Genomic DNA, 22,378 nt, shown 5'->3' with positions numbered 1-22,378 from the left:
TGCCAGACAATGCAAAAAGGTAAGACAAAGAAAAAAAAAACCTTATAAAATAGAAAAGGAAGGAGTAAAACCGTCTTATTCATAGATATCATTGTTTTGTAAAGAAAATCCTGAGGAATCTACAAAAGAACTAATGGAACTAAATAAATTTAAGCAAGGTCAAAGAATACAAGAACAATAATTTTTAAAACAATTATTGTATATCTAGACTAGCAGGAAAAATGTGAAAAATGAAATTTAGAAAATTTTATTTGTAATAGCATCAAAAAGAAAAATCTTTAGGAATAACTAACATGCAAGTTCTCTACAGAGAACATTAAAATGTTACTTTATAAATATGTGAAAGCCTAATTTAGTAAATTGATGTACACACACACATATACAGGGATGGGCAAAAGTAGATTTACAGTTATGAGTATGTGAAACACCGAGTTCATTCTTGTATTATTATTTATTAACTAGTGGCCCAGAGCACGAAATTTGTACATATTAAGAGGGAATTAATTAGAGGAAATATTTTAATATTGCTATTTGCCCTTTCTCTATAATAGAAATGTCAGAGATGAAAGAAAATTATAAAATGCATATGAAAATCTCCCTCCTGTCAAGAGTCTGGGGTGCGCTGCAGGACCTAGAGTCAAGTCCCCACCCACCACCCGCACATGCTTTGAAAACACAGAAGAGCCAGACCTGGCCGGCCCCAACCTGACTGGGTGAGACCCAGACCTGGCCGACCCCACCCCCATCAAGCCCCTCCAGGCGGGGGGCACAGCCTCAGGTCCCCCAGTGCCGGCACCGGGGCGTGGTTCACGGCCTGAGGTCTGCCGGCCCAGTGCCCAGGCTGGGGGTGCAGCCTGAGGTCCCCAAGCCCCACGGGGTGGGTGGCACAGCCTGAGGTCCCTCACCTCGGCCAGGCGCCATGCAGTCTCAGGTCCTTGCTATTCGGTCGTGATGTTACAGCGTCATGGCTAATTTGCATATTCCTTTATTTTTTATATACATAGATTATTGTATTATTTATTATGAAAACTGTATACCTACTTTTACTCACCCATATATTTACTAGTATAGTGCATGTGAAAATAAAAATGATCTAAGCAAAAAGAGAGGTACACAACTGTACCAATAATCTATTGATGTATAGTAAGCTATCCCAAAACCTACCAGTTGAAAACAATACTTATTATCTCAATGTCTAAAGGTCAGGAATCCAGGAGCAGCTTAGCTGATGGATCTGGCTCAAAGGTCTCTCATGAGGTTTCAAACTGTAGTTAGGTCTACAGTCAACTGAAGACTAGAGGATCAGCTTCCAAGCTTACTCAAGGCTATTGGCAGAAGGTCTTAGTTCTTTGTCATATAGCTATTAGTAGACTATATTCCATGGATCTCCTGATATTCTGCACATCTTGCTTAGTAAGGCTCTGACCACCTTTTGTCCCAGACTACCTTTTACAAAGATGTCTATGAAGAAAACAACCTTGGACCATAAAGTCTCCTCCAGAGCAAAGAGCAAGTATGTTCACTGCCCACTGGAGAGGATGTGGAGAAATGGGACCCTAGTGTACTGTTGGTGGAAATGCAGACTGGTGCAGCCATTGTGGAAAACAGTATGGAATTTTCTCAAAAAATTAAAAATGGAACTGCCTTTTGACCCAATGACCCCACTTCTGGGTACATATATCCTAAGAATCCCAAAAGTCCAAACAGAAAGAATATATGGACTCCAATGTTCATAGCAGCATATTTATAATAGCCAAGATTTAGAAATAGCTCAAGTGCCATCAGTAGATGAGTGGATTAAAAAGCTGTGCTATGTATACACAATGAAATACTGAAAAAGAACGAACTCTTACCCTTTGCAACATAATGAATGAACCTGGAGATTATGGTGCTAAGCAAAATAAGCCAGTCAGAGAAAGACATGATCTCATTTATATGTGGAATCTAAAGAACAAAATAAGCTGATCAACAAAAGAGGACCAGAGGCATGGATAAATGGTACACTGATAGATCTCAGAGGGGAGAAGGGTGGGAAGAATGGGGAGAGATCAAAGAACATATATGCACATATACATAAACCCATGGACACAGACAATAATGTGATGAAGCTGGGGCGGGGGGGAGGTAGAGGGGGGAAGAGAGCTGGGTAGAAGGGTCAAAGGGAGTGAAAATGGGGGACATCTGTAATAGTCAACAATAATATATCCAGGTTCGCCATGCTTAGGGTTCCTCTCCCCTAACACAACCCAATGCATGTGCAGGTGTCATCTGGCCTTCTTCACATCACCCAGTGTGAATGAGATGCCTCAAGGAACTAATGCAAAAATGCTGATACCCTTGCTACTACTATACCTGTGAAAATAAACTGTGTTTGAATCTGACCAAGGAGTCTCATGCAAGCAGAATATAATCACAGACCCTTCACAGTCTTGACAATGGACTCTCTACAACACAACAGCTGGTTTCTCCTAGAGTGAGTGATGAGAGAGAAAGAGACCAATACACAAACCCCTGTCAGAAGTGATGTACCATCACTTTTACCATATTCTATTGGTATATATAATCCAAATACAATATGCAAGATGACTAAAAGGGTGCAAAGGCCAGGAAGAGGAGGCAGGGATCAATGGAAGCCATGTTAGAGGCTGACTACAAATACTGTTAGAAGTTAGTTTTACCTAAATGTGTCTACAGAACAACACAATCCCAATCAAAACCCCAAAAGATTTTTTTCAAATGGAAATTGACAAAACAATTTTAAAATTTATATGGAAACACTAAGGAACTAGACTGGTTCACACAATGTTAGAAGATTCACACTATTTGATTCCAAGACTTACGGTAACAGAGACAGTATGATATTGGCACAGAAGAAACAAATAGGTCAATCAATGAAACAAAAACAAATCTATACATATAAGTTCAAATTCTAGACAAAAACACAAAGTCATTTCAGCACAGGAAGGTTTTTGCAAACCATAGTGTTAGAATTGGATAAATGTAATTTAAAAATGAACTTTAACCCCTACTTCACACCATGCACAATAATTAATTAAGATGGATCACAGCACTATACGTAAAAGTTAAGACTATGAAGCTTCTAAAAGAAAGCACCAGAAATTATTTCCATGATTTTGGGGTAGGTAAAGGAATCTTAGCACTCAAAAAGTATATTCTGTTAAAGAAATAAGTAACTGGACTCCACCAAACTTAATAGCTTCAGCTCATCAACACATACTGTTAAAAAAAACAAATTACAAACTGGGAGAAAATACTGTCAATACTTCATCTGTCAATGAACGTGTACTGAGATATAGTCAACCCTCTGAACCCATGGGTTCCTCTTTCCCAGACTGAACCAAAACCATGGATTGAAAATATTGGGGGTGAGGGGCAAAGGGCACAGGGGGGAGAAATGTTATATTACTGCTGGCATGTACTATATAGTTAGGCCTACACTGGTTGCATCTGTACTGTGCATACACTTTTTTCTTTTCAACATTCCCTAAACAATGCAGTATATAACTATTTGCATAGCACTTACATTATAGTCAGGTATTATAAGTAATCTAGAGATGACTTAAAGTACAAAGAAAGATGTACGTAGGTTATATGCAAATACTGCGCCATTTTATACAAGGGACTTGAGCATTTGCATGTTTTGGTATCCACGGGGGTACTGGAACCAAACCCCCATGGATACCGAGGACAACTATATAGTAAGAATTCTTACACATTCTATATAATAAAAGCCTAATATGCAAATCGACCAAACGGTGGAATGACCAGCGGAAAGACCGGCGGAACGACCAGTCACTATGACGCACACTGACCACCAGGGGGCAGATGCTCAACACAGGAGCTGCCCCCAGCCCACAGGCCCTTGGGCAATAGTAACATGGGTATAACTGTCATATCTCATCAAAGTGAAAACCTAAGGTCAGTACATTTTATCTTATTTACTTTACATCTCAATATCAGTAAAACAAAAATAAATTTTAAAAATGAATTTGTAAACTCTTTATATTACTTCTCCTTAGCCTTGGGTTGTCTAAAGCATACTTAGTGTACATAAACATACACTTATATGCATTCAGTATATATTTATCACTATGTGCCAAACACTATGCTGAGGTTCCAAAATAACTGTAAGTCCATGCCCTCAAGAATCTAACAAGGAAACACACAGTTAAATAATAACAACATGCAATGAGAGGTTTCCATTACAGAGATACACACAGTCTTGTGAGAAAAAGAGTACCCACCATACATTGCCTGACAGACAATTAGGTTTCATAAAGCCTTTCCATTAGGTGAAGGATGAAAAGCAAGACACTGGAGAAAACCAAGATGGCGGCATATGGAAACGCCTGTACTTGCTGCCTCCCACAACCACATCAAAATTAGAACCATCATCCAGAACCACAGGAAAGCTGCCTGAGTGGAAGTACTACATCTATAGAGGTAAAGAAGAAAGCACACTGAGACTAGTAGGAGGTGTGGAGGCACGGAACGAGCTGGTCTGGCACCTGAGTGTGCTACTTTTTTAACTGGGAGGGACAATGCCTCTGTGGAGGCCGCCTGGAGGAGCGAGGGATCCCTGTCCCACACCACACCCCCAGCCCAGGGGTCCCAGAGCTAGGGAAAGAAGTCCCTACAGGCCGTAAGAACTACAGACTGTAAAAAACAGTGCGGATTGGGGCTGAGTGACACAGGCTGCTAGAGACCCAGCTGCTCCTCTTAAAAGGCCAGCACCATGACCTGAATTTACAAGCTCCCGCTTCCTCTGAGCTCAAGTGCTGGGCGAGGCTCTGGGGGAAACTGAACTGTCTGACATTGGGGCAGGAACTCGAGGGTGGCTTTCTTCCAGAGAAGGTGCTCACAATGGTCACTGTTCCCAGGCTGGGACCTCCCTGGTGCAGGGCTGACTGGCAGCCATTTCTATTTGCTCCACCCTGGTGATTCCCTGAGACTCCACCCCACCCAATTTACAACCCAGACCAAGCTGTGTACAGCAGCTTTTGCATATGAATGCTCTGTCCTTTCTCAGGCTAGCACTGTTAAACAAGCTGTAGCTGGGTTAGGGAGCCCCAAATCTATCAATAAAAGGCCCAAAATCCAGCACCAGCCTGCCATGCTTCACAGCTGGGCCTCGTCTGGGCACTTCCAAACCCGATTAAAGAGGAGGAATCTACAGAGCTCTCTGTAGCTCCTCCTGGATGGCCCCAGGCAGTGGCTGACTTTGCACCTCCCTGGAGACCCAAGAGCCAGTATACACAGTGGTCAGTGTGAGACCATACCAGGTTACAACTTTTCACATCCATAAGTGACACACTCAAGGAGCAGACTCAGTGAGCACCAAAGCCCCACTAAACCAAGTCCTGCTCCATAAGGGTGTCTCCTGCACAGCAGGTCTCCCACTGTAGTCGCAGCTGGGCCCCACAGCCAATTGGCCTGGAGATCAATTCCTCCCAGTGACACCAACAGTGATCAAGGCTCAACTACAACTATACTGTGCACACAGCCCACAAAGGGATGCACCAAGTGTGTCCACCTCCAGTGACTGGGGAGGCTGAACCACTGGGCCCTATGCACCACCTACTAAACAAGGCCACTCTATCAACTCAAGGAGACTTAGCAGCTACCCAATACATAGAAACAAACACAGGAAAGCAGCCAAAATGCGGAGATAAAGAAACATGTCACAAATGAAAGAAATGGAAGAAAGCAAACTACTGGATATAGAGTTTAAAACCAGTTATAAGGTTACTCAAGAATCTAGAAACCTCTGAGGAACTTAGTGAGACTTTCAAGGATCTTAGGGAGAATGCCAAAAATAATGGAAAAGGACCAGTCATAAATTAAGCATACACTGACTGAAATAAAGAATAACATACAGGGATTCAACAGTCAATTAGAGGATCCCGAGAATCAAAGCAATGATTTGAAATATAAGGAAGCAAAAAATACCCAACCATATGAGCAAAAAGAAAAAGAATCTGCCCTAACCAGTTTGGCTCAGTGGATAGAGCCTGTGGACTCAAGGGTCCCAGGTTCGATTCCGGTCAAGGGCATGTACCTTGGTTGCGGGGACATCCCCAGTGGGGAGTGTGCAGGAGGCAGCTGATCGATTTTTCTCTTTCTCATCGATGTTTCTAACTCTCTATCCTTCTCCCTTCCTCTCTGTAAAAAGTCAATAAAATATATTTAAAAAAAAAAAAGAATCCAAAAATATGAAGATAGTGTAAGGAGCCTCTGGGACAACTTCAAGTGTACCAACATCTGAATTATGGGGGTGCCAGAAGACAGAAAAGATACTGAAAACTATTTGAAGAAATAATGACAGAAAACTTCCCCTACCTGGTGAAAGAAATAGACTTAAAAGTCCAGGAAGTACAGAGAACCCCAAACAAGAGGAATCCAAAAAGGACCACACCAAGACACATCATAATTAAAATGCCAAGGGCAAAAGACTAAGATAGAATCTTAAAAGCAGCAAGAGAAAAACAGTTACCTATAAGGGAGTACCCATATGACTGTCAGCTGATTTCTCAACAGAAACTATACAGGCCAGAAGGGAGTGGCAAGAAATATTCAAAGGAATGAATAGCAAGAACCTACAACCAGGAATACTCTACCCAGTAAAGCTATCATTTAGCATTGAAGGTCAAATAAAGAGCTTCACAGACAAGAAAAAGCTAAAGGAGTTCATCACCACCAAACCGTATTATATGTACCTAGAGGCCCGGTACATGAAAATTCATGCACACGGGGGCCCCTCAGCCCAGCCTGCACCCTCTCACAGTCTGGGACCCTGGGTGGGATGCCCATCTGCTGACTTAGGCCTGCTCCCCAAGAACAGATGATCTAAAAGAAATAATCATATCCTTGGATAACGATTTTTTAAAAAGGTAATGGTCACATGAAAATTCACTGCCGGCGGGGCTGAGGGGACTGGGGAACTCCGGTAGCAGGCGTGCAGTGTGGCTGGGCCCACCCCCAGGCGGGGCTGAGGTGACTGGGCGCCACTATCTTGTGGCTATGGGCACCACCATCTTTGTGAGGGTGTGATGGTCAATTAGCATATTACCTCTTTATAGAATGCTGAAGGGTATTCTTTAAGAAGAGGAAGAAGAAAAAGGTAAAAGTAAAAAATATGAACGTGACAACAAATACATACCTATCAACAAGTGAATCTAAAAATCAAATGAATAAAAAAACTGACGAACAGAATAAACTGGTAAATGGAATAAAATCAGGGGCATGAAAATGGAACAGACTGATGATTCTCAGAGGGAAAGGGGTGGGGGTACAGGAAGAGACTAAACAAAGATCTTATATGCATGTATGCATTACCTATGGACACAGACAATAGGGTGGTGAGGGCCTGGGTGGGGTAGTAACCGGGTGGAGGGGAGCTATGAGAGGAAAAAAGAGGGACATCTGTAATAATCTCAACACTAAAGATTAATTTTTAAAAAATAGAAAAAGAAAAGCAAGACACTGGACATGTGAACAAGCAGGAATCCTATATAATAAAAGGCTAATATGCAAATTGTCCCCTCGACCAGGAGTTCAACCAGGGGGCGCGGCTGGCCAACCGCCCATGGCCCCTCCCCCAGGCGACCCCAACCGCGATCAGCCCCCACCCAGATCAGGAGCGGGGCCAGCTGGCCAACAGCCCACAGCCCCTCTCCCCTGGCCCGCCCCACCCTGATCGGGGATGGGGCTGGCCAGCCAACCAACCGCGGACCCTCCCCCCGTCCAGCCCGGCCCAATCGCCCCCATCAGGGCGGGCCAGCCGGACTCCACCTGTGCACAAATTCATGCACTGGGCCTCTAGTAGACCATTATAAACAGAGAAATAACACATGAAAAGACAAAGGGTTTAACACAATAGGGAGCTAGGAGCAGTTCAGTGTTTTTGGAGTTTAGAGAATGCTTGAGGAAATAAAAATAAATGCTGGCATGATAGGTAGGTACTATGCTAATGCCAAGGTATTTGGATTATAGAGGCAGGAAAGAACCACTGAATAGTTGTGTAAGTCAGGAAATGACACATTCAAGTTTGCAATTAGAAATATCACGCTGTTAACAGTTACAAGAACCTTGGAGGGAGTGCAATTGGAAGCAGAAACCTGTCAGAAGACAACAGCAGGACAAGCAAATCATGCTTACTATTAGTAAACCAACCAATGGCACATAGACAGAAGAGGAAATTTAAGAATCCCCAAAACAGATAGCAAAATGGGTAAAGATTAAAATAAGACAGTCCAAAGGAAAAATAAAAATGGTTCTTAAACATATGAAAAGATGCTCAGTTTAATTCATGAGAAATGCAAATTAAAACTACACTGAGATAACATTTTTCACCTATTATACTGACAAAAATCTAAAAAGTATGATTATACAATGTGTTGGCAAGGCTATAGGGGAAACAAATATTCTCCTATATTACAATTACAACCTCTATGAAGGGCAATTTAACAGTATCTTACAGTATCTTCCAAAATTATATGTTATTCTTTGACTCACCATTTCCACTTTCAGGAATTTATCCTACGGTCACACCTGTGTATGTACAAATTGATATATGTACAATGTTGCTAATAAAGCATTTTTATAAAGGTAAAAACTAGAAACAATCCATCAATGGACTAAATTACGGTACATAAAAAAAAATGAACACTACAGCTGTTAAGATAGCATGCCCACCCTACCACTTTATACATCAATATGGAAAGATCTCAAATACATTGTTAAGTGAAAAAAGTAAAGGACAAAATGGTTCAAGTTTCCAGAATTAGTGTAAAACGTGTGTGCGGGGGTGGAGGGGAAGCAAGGTAGACTAAACACATTTGTGTATGGTTGTATTGTTTAATTCCCCAGAAGAATATATAAGAAATCAATAACATCAGTAAACTACTGTAAACTAGGCAGATGTAGACTTTTTATTGTATTTCTTTTTTTCTCTTTTTTTTTGTTTTTGAAGTATTGTGCATATAGTGTAAAAAAAAACTTTGGAAATGCTGTAATATTCAAGAGAATTTGGTAAGTTATATGATGGTTTCTGACTTGGTAACAAATCTAGTCATCCCCTACAACTAAAAAAAAAATATATATATATATCTGTGTTATTAACCAAAGCATGATGTTCAACAGTAGAGAAAGAAAGCTCAGTTTACATGATGTTAAACAGTAAAGGAAGGCAGCTCAGTTTTTAGACATGTTGTACTGAGGTATTACATCCAACAGTATACTAGAAAAAGAAAATTTAGAGAGAGGTGAGGGATATAGTTGTTAGTAAAAGTCTTGGAGAGGAAAACTCTGAGCCTCATTTATCTAGGAATTATTTATTCTATAAACCCAATTAACCCAGAGAATAAACTAAAAAGGCAACTCACTCAAAGTGACAGCATAAGGCCACATATTCATATCCTTTTCTTACAGACATCAGGTTCTCACTAAAAGCTTATTTAATACATTTAGATAATTTCCCAAGTTCACAACAAATTAGAAACATCAAAAAGCTACCAGAGACAATCATTTAACAGCAGCACGAGGCAGTAAAAACATGATGATGATATTACCAATACCTCAAACAGCATACTTAATAGAAGCTAAAGTCCCATATTTTATTTTCTAATATTTGACCAAAGTGATCCCTCATTCAAGAAGTTTTTCATGGTTCATGCACTCTTAGACTAACATTAGCATTCAGCATCCTTTTATCAAACTTTTCAAGTATTTGTGATTTATATCTCAATAAATCTGTTTTTAAAAATGGGGTATCTGCTATTATTCCTACTTTACAGATTAAGAAACTGAGGCTTGGCAAAATTAGGTAATTTACCCATGGTGACATAGCTAGCTCATGATGGGGACAGGAAAAAAACGCACATAGTCTCAATTCTTAAAATAATCGATATGCTTAATGTTCTTCTGCCTGCCTTAAAATGAGACTTCACTCATCAGCCTAAATATGCTCCTACTTCTTTGTTCAAGGCTTAAATGCTAGTGACCTTCAAATTTCCAAGTAGGACTACAAAGCCTTGACTTAATTATGCTATACTATAAAGGCAGGAAAAGAAGTCAAAAGCTGAAAAGAAAGGTACTAAAGAGACAGAAGAAGAGGGAAAAAAGTACTCAAGAGCTAAATTTCAAAGTTTGCCATTTTAAGCATAAGATTACATAAAAGATAACTATTGTGTGACTGCTATCATAAATTTGGTGGTCAGGTCTAATTAAGCTTAGTTAGACCAGGATTTCTCAGCCTTTGCACTATTAACATTTTGGGCCACATAATTTTTTGTTGTGGATTGCTTTCCTAAACAATGTAGGATGTTTAGCAACATCCCTGGCCTCTACCCAATAGAAGCCAGTGGCATCAATCCTCCCCCCTCCTCTTACCTCTTACCCCCTGCCCCCATTCTAACAACCAGAATGTCTCTAGACCAGGGGTGGGCAACCCCTGGCATGCGTGTCAAACATGGCACGCCAGTAACTTTTGCTGGCATGCGAAACCCTCTCTTATAATCTTTCATTTACAATTTTTTTCTTAATATCTACTTTTTTATTTTTCAGATAAATTCAGTGTAGGTGCATCTTAGATAAATAAGTAATTTTACATAACAAGTTATTTTAAAGACCATAGACATGGATTGATGAGAGAGGGGAAGAGCAATTTCTATGCCTCTGCCTTAACTCTCCCTGCCTTCCTAGATCCGACCAGTGTTTTGGTTTCATCCACATACGCTTGTGAATCTTTGTTCTCAGTGATGAATTTTGTTAAGTCTCGTAATAGGAGTAGCCTGACAGATGAAAGCAGTAGCTCGTGCATATCTCTGAAGGCCAGAAAATATAAACCTGATGTAAAATCTCTGTCATTAGTTATGCAGCAGCAAAAGTCCCAATGACAATATCAAACGGAGTCAAAGTTTTCTGTCGGACTATCAGTGTACATATATACATTAAAAAATAAATGTATTTTTCATCATCATATACTGTATTTTTGTCGCTCGAATGAATTTTATTATTTCTTCAAGGTTCTTCACATACGTACACCTTAAGAGATATCAAGTAGGCGTAACATGTTCTCAAAAAATTAGGGTTGGCACGCAGAAGAATTGTGAGTCAGAGATTTTGCTGGTTTTGGCACGCACTCACTAAAAGGTTGCCCACCCCTGCTCTAGACATTGCTAAATGGAGACAGATTAGAAGCTCTTTTTCTTTTTCATCCTTGCCCAAGGATATATTCATTGATTTTTAAAGAGAGGGAGAGAGGGGGAGGGAGAAACATCTATTGGTTGATTCCCCTATGCTCACCAACCTCCTAATGCTGGCCTCCCCAACGGGAGATCAAACACACAACCTTTTGGTATATGGGACAATGCTCCAACCAACTGACCCACTGGGCAAGGGCCAAGAATCTTTTTTTTTAAACAGCTTTGAGATATCTTGGAAATATAAAAACTGTATGTATTTGAAGTATACAACTTGATATTTTGATATATGTATACATTGTAAAAAGATCACCACAATCAAGCTAATTAATAGCATCTCCACAGTTACCATAGGGATAGTGACAGACAAGAGCCTTTAAATCAATTACCTCCCAAGACTACTAAGAAAAAAACTCATTTTATTTAAAAATGGAAACTAAGGAGAAAATAAACAAATGGGACTACATAAAAATAAAAAGCTTCTGCACAGCAAAAGAAACCATCAACAAAACAACAAGAAACCCCACTCCACTGCATGGGAGAACATATTTGCCAATGTTATATCCGATAAGGGCCTAATCTCCAAAATTTAAAAGAAACTCATTAACAAAAAGAAGATAATCCAATCAAAAATGGGCAAAGGACTTTAAATAGACACCTTTTGAAAGCTGACCTACAGAAGGCTAAGAGACATATAAAAACATGCTCTAAGTCAGGGGTCCTCAAACTACGGCCCGCGGGCCACATGCAAATACAAACACTGTATTTGTTCCCGTTCTGTTTTTTTACTTCAAAATAAGACATGTGCAGTGTGCATAGGAATTTGTTCATAGTTTTTTTTTAAACTATAGTCCGGCCCTCCAACGGTCTGCGGGACAGTGAACTGGCCCCCTGTTTAAAAAGTTTGAGGTGCCGAAACCGGTTTGGCTCAGTGGATAGAGCGTCAGCCTGCGGACTGAAAGGTCCCGGGTTCGATTCCGGTCAAGGGCATGTACCTGGGTTGTGGGCACTTCCCCGGTCGGGGATGTGCAGGAGGCAGCTGATCAATATTTCTCTCTCATCAATGTTTCTAACTATCTCTCTCTCTCTTCCTCTCTGTAAAAAATCAATAAAATATATTTAAAAAAAAAAAAAGTTTGAGGACCCCTGCTCTAAGTCGTTCATTATTCGAGAGATGCAAATCAAAAAGACAATGAGGTACCATCTCACACCTGTCAGAATGGCTATCATCAACAAAACAACAAATGACAAGTGCTGGCGAGGATGTGGAGAAAAAGGAACCCTCTTACACTGCTGGTGGGGATGCAGACTGGTGCAGCCACTGTGGAAAATAGTATGGAGTTTCCTCAAAAAAGTAAAAATGGCCCTGGCCGGCTTGGCTCAGTCAAGAGGGTCAGCAGGTTTGATTCTGGCCAAGGGAACTTGCCTGAGTTGCGGGCTCGATCCCCAGTAGGGGTGTGCAGGAGGCAGCCGATCAATAATTCTCTTTCATCATTGATGTTTCTATCTCTCTCTCCTTCTCCCTTCCTCTCTGAAATCAATAAAGCAATATATTTAAAAAAAAAAAAAAAGTAAAAATGGAACTCCCATTTGACTCAGTAATCCTACTTCTGGGAATACCCCAAGAAACCAGAAGCACCAATCAGAAAAGACATATGCACCCCTATGTTCATAGCAGCACAATTTACAATAGCTAAGATTTGGAAACAACCTAAGTGTCCATTAGCAGATGAGTGGATTTAAAGGATGCAGTACATCTACACAATGGAATACTACGCTGCTGTAAAAAAAAAAAGATAGAAGAACTCTTACCATTTGCAACAGCATGGATGGACCTGGAAAGCATTATGCTAAGCAAAGTAAGCCAGTCAGAGGAAGATAAGTATGACATGATCTCACTCATTTGTGGAATATAATGAACATCATAAACTGATGAACAAAAATAGATACAGAGACAAAGAAGCATCTAACAGACTGTCAAACTTCAGCGAGAAGGGGGGTGAGGGGTGATAAGAGGTCAACCAAAGGACTTGTATGCATGTATATAAGCATAACCAGCCGAAACCGGTTTGGCTCAGTGGATAGAGCGTCGGCTTGCGGACTGAAAGGTCCCAGGTTCGATTCCGGTCAAGGGCATGTACCTGGGTTGCGGGCACATCCCCCAGTGGGAGATGTGCAGGAGGCAGCTGATCGATGTTCCTCTCTCATCGATGTTTCTAACTCTCTATCTCACTCCCTTCCTCTCTGTGAAAAATCAATATATTTTTTTTTTAAAAAAAAAATGCATAACCAATGGACACAAACACTAGGGGGGTGAGGTATGTGCCAGGGGGTGAGGGTAGCTCAGGGGAGGACAATGGGAGGCAAAAGGAGACATATGTAATACTATATGTAATACTTCAAACAATAAAATAAAACTTAAAAAATAAAAAAGTAAAGCTGGGTGTAGGGGCAGTAGGAATTAAATAGAGACAAAGTCCACATAGTGATGCTAACATCCCCAGATTTCTGTACAATTCAGTGTGCACAGCCTCTGAACTCTAGCAGAGTATCAACTACTAAAGATCAGAAAATAGATGTAAAGACTGCTAGAAAGAACTGCTCCCCCTTTGACTAGTATGAAGAAAAAACAAGTTTCCCTGATAAGAAAGACTAAGTGTCCCTCATCTCTGAAGGAATTGAAATACCAAGGTCAAGATTGTCACCCTGCCAGGGAAGAGGAACAAACCAACTAACAGTATATATAAAAATGAAATGACAATTCGGGGTGGGAGAGGAGAGTGGTAACACAGGACAAGCAGGAGACAGAGCTGATTCCATACACAATTTGCTCTATCAAATCTCCCTTCCTGCCTTTATATTATCTTCTGTTAACACCAAGTTAGGGGCTTTCAATAACCTCATGTTGACCTTTAGTTGTTCAAAACCTAGCACTGTAGCCTCTTCATTCAGAGCATTGCTCCTCTTTAAGGTGCCATGGGCTCCAAAATCTTATTCCTCTCTAAAAGTTCCACCTCAGATCATTTTAGATAAGAGGAGTGGGTGTGGGAATGCAAGTAAATTAAGCTACTCAATCTAAAGTATGTGCTGCAAGGACCCTCTGCCCAATAAGCATAATTTAAAAAATATGTTTAACCTCACTCATAATCAAAGAAATGCAAACCCAAAACAAGATATAAATTTCACATATCAAATTGGCAAATAATCAATAAAGTCCAATACCAGCATGCATGTAACAAGCATATTCATATACTGCAGGTTAGTGTAAATTGTTACAACCTAAATATCACTCAAAAGAAGTCAGAACAAATTATGACACATCCTTATAATAAACTAGGGGCCCAGTGCACGAAATTCATGCACTGGGTGGGGGGGGGGAGTGTCCCTCAGCCCAGCCTGCCCCCTCTCACATACTGGGAGCCCTCAGGCGTTGACCCCCATCACCCTCCAATCGCAGGATCGGCCCCTTGCCCAGGCCTGACGCCTCTGACAGAGGCGTCAGGCCTGGGCAGAGGACCCTCATTTCCCCCCATCACTGGTTCTGCCCCCAGCCCAGGCCTGATGCCTCTGGCCCAGGAATCAAGCCTGGGCAGGGGACTCCCAGACCCCTCCAATTGCTGGCTCTGCCCCTTGCCCAGGCCTGATGCCTCGGCCAGAGGCATAGACCCCCATCACCCTCCGATCGCCTGATCGGCCCCTTGCCCAGGCCTGACGCCTCTGCCAGAGGTGTCAGGCTTGGACAGGGGACCCCCATCTCCCCCCGATCACTGGCTCTGGCCCCCGCCCAGGCCTGAGGCCTCTGGCCCAGGAATCATGCCTGGGCAGGGGACCCCCATCTCCCTCTGATTGCTTGCTCCACCCCCCGCCCAAGCCTGACGCCTCTGACCCAGGCTTCAGGCCTGGGCAAGGGGACCATCATATCCCCCCAATCCCCGGCTCCGCCCCCCACCCAGGCCTGATGCCTCGGCCAGAGGAGTTGACCCTCATCACCCTCTGATCACCAATCACCGGATCGGCCCCTTGACCAGGCCTGAGGCCTCCGGCAGAGGTGTCAGGCCTGGGCAGGGGACCCCCAGCTCCCCGCGGTTGCAGGCTCCGCCCCTGCCCAGGCCTAACACCTCTGGCCTAGGCGTCCGGCCCAGGCAGCGGGGACCTCCAGTGGCAGCGGGGGCACCGCGATCGTGGGCTTTGCTTTAGGCCCAGGCAAGGGACCCCTAGCTCCTGGGACTGCCAGCTTCAACCGTGCCCAGCTCCCATCGCTGGCTCCACCCCTACTTCCTGCTATCACTGGCCAGGGCGGAAAAGGTGCCTGATTCTCCGATCATGGCCCCAGGGCCGCCTTTGCCCTGCCCCCCAGCTCTTAGCTCCCCCCTGGGTTTCCGATCACTGTCAGTGGCAGGGGGCTTCTTCCTGCTTTCCCTTTCGCCTCCCTGCATTGTGCCTACATATGCAAATTAGCCGCCATCTTGTTGGCAGTTAACTGCCAATCTTAGTTGGCAGTTAATTTGCATATAGCCCTGATTAGCCAATGAAAAGGGTAGCACCGTACGCCAATTACCATTTTTCTCTTTTATTAGTGTAGATTATTCTACTCATTTTTTTTAAATTATGTCAATATGAAAAGAGCTGTGATATTAACTAGGGAAAAACAGTAAATTGCAGTTAAAAAAGTAAACAGCAGTTTGATATAATACAATTTGTATAAAATTTTTTGAAAAGTAAACTTTCTAGAAACAGATAATAGTTACCTTTTTATTTTTTTTAATTGACTTTTTTAGGGAGAGGGAGAGGGAAACATCAATCAGCTGCCTCTTACTAGGGAGCCTGCAACCCGGACATGTGCCCTGACTGAGAATCTGATCATCTGATTGGTGACCTCTTGGTGCATGGGACAACGGTCAACCAACTGAGCCACACCAGCCAGGGTGATAGTGAGTTACCTTTTAAGGGAAAAAGAAAAGTAGCTTTTATTTTTACTTTTCTGTATCATTAGAATTTATGATATACATGTACAACTTTTAACTTAAAATATATAATTCTTTAATGTTCTCTATTCCCCCAAACCTTAACCATTACTCTCACCATCTCTTCAACCCCTACCCATATATCTGAAGGCTAAAATTCCTTGACAGAATTTCAGGTAGCTAGAGATATATTTTTAGATATATATATCTGGGGCTTTTCTTTAAAATCTCAACACTCACTTCTCTTTAACCTCCTCTGATATGATAGAAGAGAAAAAGAATCCCTACACTAACAACAAACTCGGTTTCTTTCAAGCCCTAACCATCACCCCCTACCCCCACCCCCCCACCCCCCCCCCCCCCCGCGCCAAAGAGATATAATGGTGGTAGTTATAATATCCCCTCTTTCATCAGTTATATATCTAGTCTTGGCCAATTTCACTCTCCCACATTAAAAAAATAATAATTTTTTTAAAAAGCAACCCTTATAGAATCACTTAACAGCAGGTTTTTCTCATCACCTTGGTGCCAGGTGGTTAACCACTAAACTTTTTTAGAGCAGGGTCTCAGTTCTATTTACTGCATCATCCCTGGTACTGTACATATATGGAAACTTAATATTTGTTCATTGTAACTGAATCTGTCCAGAACATTCCCTGTCAAAGGGAGAGGCAGGTTAGTGGAGTACTTTGAGGTCATGGGACTTTAAAAGATGCCTCAAAAACATGTTCCTGCTTCAATCTTTCCCCTTGGCTGAACCAAGTATTTTAATTACTGCTTATGATTAATGTCTAATTACTAGAGAACAATAACTATTATGGATATTTTTTAAATATCTCCGATTAATGGCTTTAAAATTTACCTTAAACAATGAAGTTTTACTCATTTGAGTTTCCTCTTCATGATTTTCTCACTGTACATGATCAGCCCTGCCAACTAAAACAATTACAGTCTCAAAGCAGCATACCTATCCTTAATTTTGAACTATTTAGTGAGCAAGGGTTTTAAAACCTTTTTCAAGAATGGGGGTGGGGGGTGGATAGCTACAATCAGGTGGTTCGTAAATGTATAGTGTGAGGAAAGAGCTGATTTCTAAGATCCAAAGAGTCAGAATTGTGAACCATTAACAGTTTCTTAAATAGGCTTAAAGAGTAAATACAGTCTCAGAGAAATTATAAGGTTTCTTTTTAAACTATTTTTAGAATTTTTAATATTCCAATCAGGAATACTAAACCAACTATCTATTGTAATTCAAAGTGACAAATGATTGTGTAACAAATTGTGTTTAAAAAGTTAAAACACACACTCATACACATGCATCTCATAACAAAATAAAGTTCAATACTATCTTTTCCAAATTACTCTGGCTCATAAGTTTTACGAAAAATAAATAAATGCCATGTCAAGTAATTTTAACCAATGAAAGAGCAAACAGCTCCAAGAGACAGAGACAAGCAAGAGGTTATCTTCTGAGACAACTAAAGAGGACTGAATCCTGAACAGAAATTACTAAAACCAGACTATGAAAAAGATAGTTAACCTTGAAACGTTATTTCTTGGTTGAATGAATGAAAAGAAAATGGGAGAAGGGGATGAAGAATAACATGCTATTTGGCAATAATTTTAAATATTGCTTAAATCCTAAATAAAGCATGCAGACTATGGGGAAGCATCCAAGCTTCCAGGAAAAATAAGGGCTGCCCTTTATGCCACCACATGAATATGACTGTGACTTTGGAAAATCAATTAAATTACAATCTGAACCTAATTTCTCATGTATTTGATGAGCTGGAGATCATGTTAAATTTACCTTTATAGCTATCTAACACTAACAAAGGAAACACAAATTTATTCTTTTCTAATACTTGTCATCCAAGCCAAATCACAGTGAGTACTCCTATTAGTTCTAGGAACACACGATCAAAAAAAGTAGTACTGCCCAGCTGGTGTGGCTCAGTAGTTGAGCGTGCACCTATGAACCAGGAGATCACAGTTCCATTCCTGGTCAGGGCACATGCCCTAGTTGCTGGCTCTATCCACAGTGTGGGGCATGCAGGAGGCAGCCCATCAATGATTTTCCCTCATCATTGACATCTCTCTCTCTCTCTCCTTCTCTTCCTTCCTCTCTGAAATCAATATATATATAAAGTAGTACTGAGGATGCCAAAGAACAATCCTAAATCTCCAAGAGGGAGAAACAGAAAGAACACAACCTCCTAAAATATTCCCCTCTTCACAAAGCTTTACGTATATTCTACCATTTCACTCTTCAGCAGGGCAAGACCTAATATAGGGTATCACTTTATTTTAGGCTTAACAAATTATGTATTGATAAATGTAGTACTCAAAATGTTAAAGTTACAGAGCAATTTTAAATAAACTTTAAAAATTAAAACAACTTTATCCAATAGCCAACTTAGAACTACATGTCAAGTAAGTTTAGTACAAACTGTCTCGAGACAAGAATCAGTGTCATCCCCACATCATTATCTCCTCTGATTCTTGGGGCAAATGAGAGAAAAGAAAGACTTAGCCAGACATAAATAAAAGCTACAGGAAAGAACAAAAGCTGCTGTAAAAAGACAAAGTTAATATAAGGAGAATCAACTTCAGCAAAAAGTGAGAAAATAAAAAAGGGGACACAAACGTGCTTTTAAAAAAAAAGTGAGTACAAACACTGCTTTGTCATTAAGTACACCTTCAAGTAAAACCCAGCTAAGAAGCGGATAATTATTAAACCATAAGAGACCCTCCCAAAAAATTTACTACTTCAGCTACTTCAATAATCAAAGAGAATCTGACGTGCACCTTACAGTGTATATTTGTAAATTTATCTCGAAGGAATAATGTTCTGACTTAATATATGTTTTTGAGAATAAATCTATCTTAACATTAGAAGTCCCATGCTGAAACTTTCACCTATGTAGTCACCATTATAAATTTTAATCCAGTTTTCTGCTATCACCAAGCGGTAAAAGGTTAACAGTTGCACAAACTGACCTGCATACTCCACAGGAACGCTCATTTTAGTGTCTCAGAAAATGCTAACATCCCTGGCATTAAGTACTGCATCTTTTCTGGCCCTTATTTTAATACCACTTTTGTGTTTTTAACTATTTTATTTGACTTGAGTTCATCTAGAAAATGCTCTATGTTGGAACTATATCTACATGTATTAATTGAGAACAATATTACCCTTCAAGTTTTAAATAATAATGACTTATCTACAGTTTGCCTCATTTACAAACACGAATTTTTAGAGGTTATTGGACAGTAGGAAAGACCCCCCAACTCACTCAAGACAGCAGACCACTCCTGGAAAGTAAGGGCTAAATCCAAAGTTTCTGAAACTCTTTAATCAACAGGGTAAGCTCGTTCAGAACAGCACTGACCATCCATCATTTTATAATAAAAATATGAGCAAAGCGCTCATAGTAGGGTCTTCAAAACAAAAATAAAGAGTTGCCTTTACTGGGTTGGTTAGGATGCTAAAAACGTATGCTGAGGGGATAGGGAACTGCTCTTTAAAGCCGTCCCGCACTCTACACGGTCGGCGTGGAGGGACGCGGTGGCATGCAACGCCGAAAACGAGAAGGTGCTGCATTTCAGAGCTCAGATTCAAGCCATCGATTAACTGCCCCGCTGTGAGCGTGGCTTTCAGGTTTATTCCAAAAGCCAGCAGCAGAAACAACAAACAAGGTTTTTCTCCTGACTAAAAACTTTTCAAGTGCCACTAAGATCAAAGAGTGCAAAACTATTAACTATTTACAATTCCACACCATTTTCCTTGCCGTTTCCAACTCGGGGGCTTCCTATAGGCAAACTCGAACCCAGTTGTCGCCTGGGACACTTCACCAGTACCGGGCTCTAGCTCCACGAGGTCCTCGGTTCCCCTACCACCAGCTCCAAGAGGCGCGGTTAGCGGGCTCACCGCCGACTGGCAAGTAACCGCGTAAAAATGTCACTGTAGCAGAGCTCTCCGCGCCCGCAGCAGATGCAGGGCGGCGCGGACAAGGCGCGCCGGGACCTGGCGGAGGGCGCTACGAAGCCCGAGGCCCGCACGCCGCGCGGCCCCGCGCTCCCCGCCCCTCGCCCGGAAGGGGGAAAACCCGCCAGCGGGAGGATTCAACAGCAGCACCGCGCCGCCGCCCGGGAAGCAGCCGCCCGCCGCTTGGCCAGGGCGCGGGGGAGGGGCGGCCGGGCGCGGACCCCCGCCCGCGAGCAAGGTCACCGCCCGCCGCCTTCGCCGCCGCGGGCGCCCCGGCCGGGGCCACGGCGGCAAGTTTAATTTCCCGAGGCTGCAGCTGAGCCCGCGGCGTGGAGAGCGCGCCCTCCGCGGTCCTCCCCACCCCCACCGCGCAGCCCGGCCCACGCCCCCGGTCCGCGTCCCGCCGCCAGGGAGCTGCAGCCCCCGAAGCCAAGAAGCTCGCCCGGACTGGGAGACGGGCGGCGCTGAGCCCTGCCAGACACAGCCGCGGTGGCGGGCGCTGAAAAATGGAGCACAGCGACCAGAAAGGAGAGACATTTTCTTTCCGTTAACTGAATTATTTCCTACCTCCGGATGCCCGACTGGCTACTCCTCTCACTCCGCTGCTTTCCGGGACCCACCGCCGCATCCAGTCGCCTCCTCCCCCCCTCCCCTTCCGCAGACAGCCCCGCCGTTCCTCCTCCTCTCCGCTTCAAAATGGCGCCAAGCGCTCTTCGGCGGCTGCTCCAATCGAACTGCCGCGGACAGCACCCGGGGGTAGGCTGAGTGCGGAGTGGGTGCGCAGCGCCCCCTACCGTCCACACTGCCCTGAACACGCGCGCGCCTTCCGCCTCACCCGTGCGCGCGCGCCTACACTTCGCTCCGCCCCGGAGCACGCGCACGCGCACGCAGCCGCAGGTCACGCTGCCGCTGTGCCCGGGTCTCTGAGAACCGCCTCTGTCACCGTTTTCTCTGCCTCTGCGGCTTTCTTGACTTTTGCCGAAAACCACATAAGTTGTTATTTATCTCTAACTTTTTGGTTAATGTGCATTTTTAAAACACACTGAAATTCAGTGATGATGTCCTAAGTAAAATTGGTATTAACTACTTGGCTCCTTACTCTGTTCTCAAAATGCCATTCGTTTTTCTACACCATGGGTGATGACTTCATCCCACAGCTTTCCCATTTTAAAGAATTGTTGGGGGGGGGGGGGGGCGGGGAGCACAGTAATTCAACCTGTAACAAAACATTCCATCCATTTCTTTTGTTATCACAATTGCACTTATTTTAGAGGGAGAAACAACCTGAAAACCTCAAGAACGCCTTCCGGAGGGTGGGTTTCTAATCCCTTCACCTAGAAGTGCGGCTCCTCACTCCTACAGCTTCTGGGAGTATATTAAGAGTTGATGGGGGCGGCGAGACAGAGAAAGAGTTAATCTGGCAATTACTGTTGGGACAGAAAGAAAAAAATGTTTAAGCCTTGCCCTGGCCGATGTTTAAATTGTTAGAGCATCCACCTGAGCACTTAAGGGTTTTGATTGGATTCCTGTTCAAGGACAGTTACCTGGGCTGCAGGTTAGATCCCTCCCAGGTTGGGGCGCGTGGAGGAGACAACCAATCCATGAGTCTTTCTCATGTCAATGTCTCTCTCTCTTTCTCTCTCTCTCTTTTTCTCGCTCTCGCTCTCTCTCCCTCCCTCCCTTCCACTCTCTCTAAAAACTACCCTCCAGTGAGGATTTTAATATTTTTAATATTAAGATCTCAATGAAACTTAGTTTCTAACAAAAGAAAATTTTCTGTATGTTTCATACAACAGCAAATGGACTTACAAAAATTAGTAATAAAAATCTTCATTTATAGCAACATTGTTTAGCCAGGCAGGTGTGGCTCAGTGGTTGAGCTTCCAGGAAGTCAGGTTTGGATTCTGGTCAGGGCACATGCTGGGTTGCAGGCTCCATCCCCAGAAGGGGACGTGCAGGAGGCAGCCAATGGATTATTTTCTCTCATCATTGATGTTTGTATCTCTCCCTCTCCTTTCCTCTCTCCGAAATCAATTTTAAAAATTACCAAAAAAAAATAAAACATCATTTAGAAAAACTGGAATGTGAAATTGGTATTAAAACAAAAATAAACATCTATGTTTAGGGCTTTAAAAATAACCAAGTGTGGAGGCCAGCATGTATATGGGAAATGTCTGTACCTTCCTCTCAATTTTGCTGTAAAC

The 22,378-nt window shown here is 42.6% G+C and overlaps 1 protein-coding gene across 1 annotated transcript in view; it reads right to left on the bottom strand.

Annotated features, from left to right (window-relative positions):
* The window catches only part of PDS5B (PDS5 cohesin associated factor B), a 265,811-nt gene extending 244,654 nt beyond the window's left edge, over positions 1–21,157 (bottom strand). Inside the window, exon 1 of the mRNA XM_081083029.1 lies at positions 20,742–21,157. The gene's annotated coding sequence lies outside the window, so the exon portion shown is untranslated. The remainder of the gene's footprint in view (positions 1–20,741) is intronic.
* Between the last annotated feature and the right edge of the window lie 1,221 nt (positions 21,158–22,378).

The sequence above is a fragment of the Myotis nattereri genome (assembly GCF_964212035.1).
Source record: "Myotis nattereri genome assembly, chromosome: 2".
Classification (NCBI taxonomy): domain Eukaryota; kingdom Metazoa; phylum Chordata; class Mammalia; order Chiroptera; family Vespertilionidae; genus Myotis; species Myotis nattereri.
Note: the sequence above shows the minus strand (reverse complement) of the source record. Positions and strands in the feature narration are given on the sequence as shown.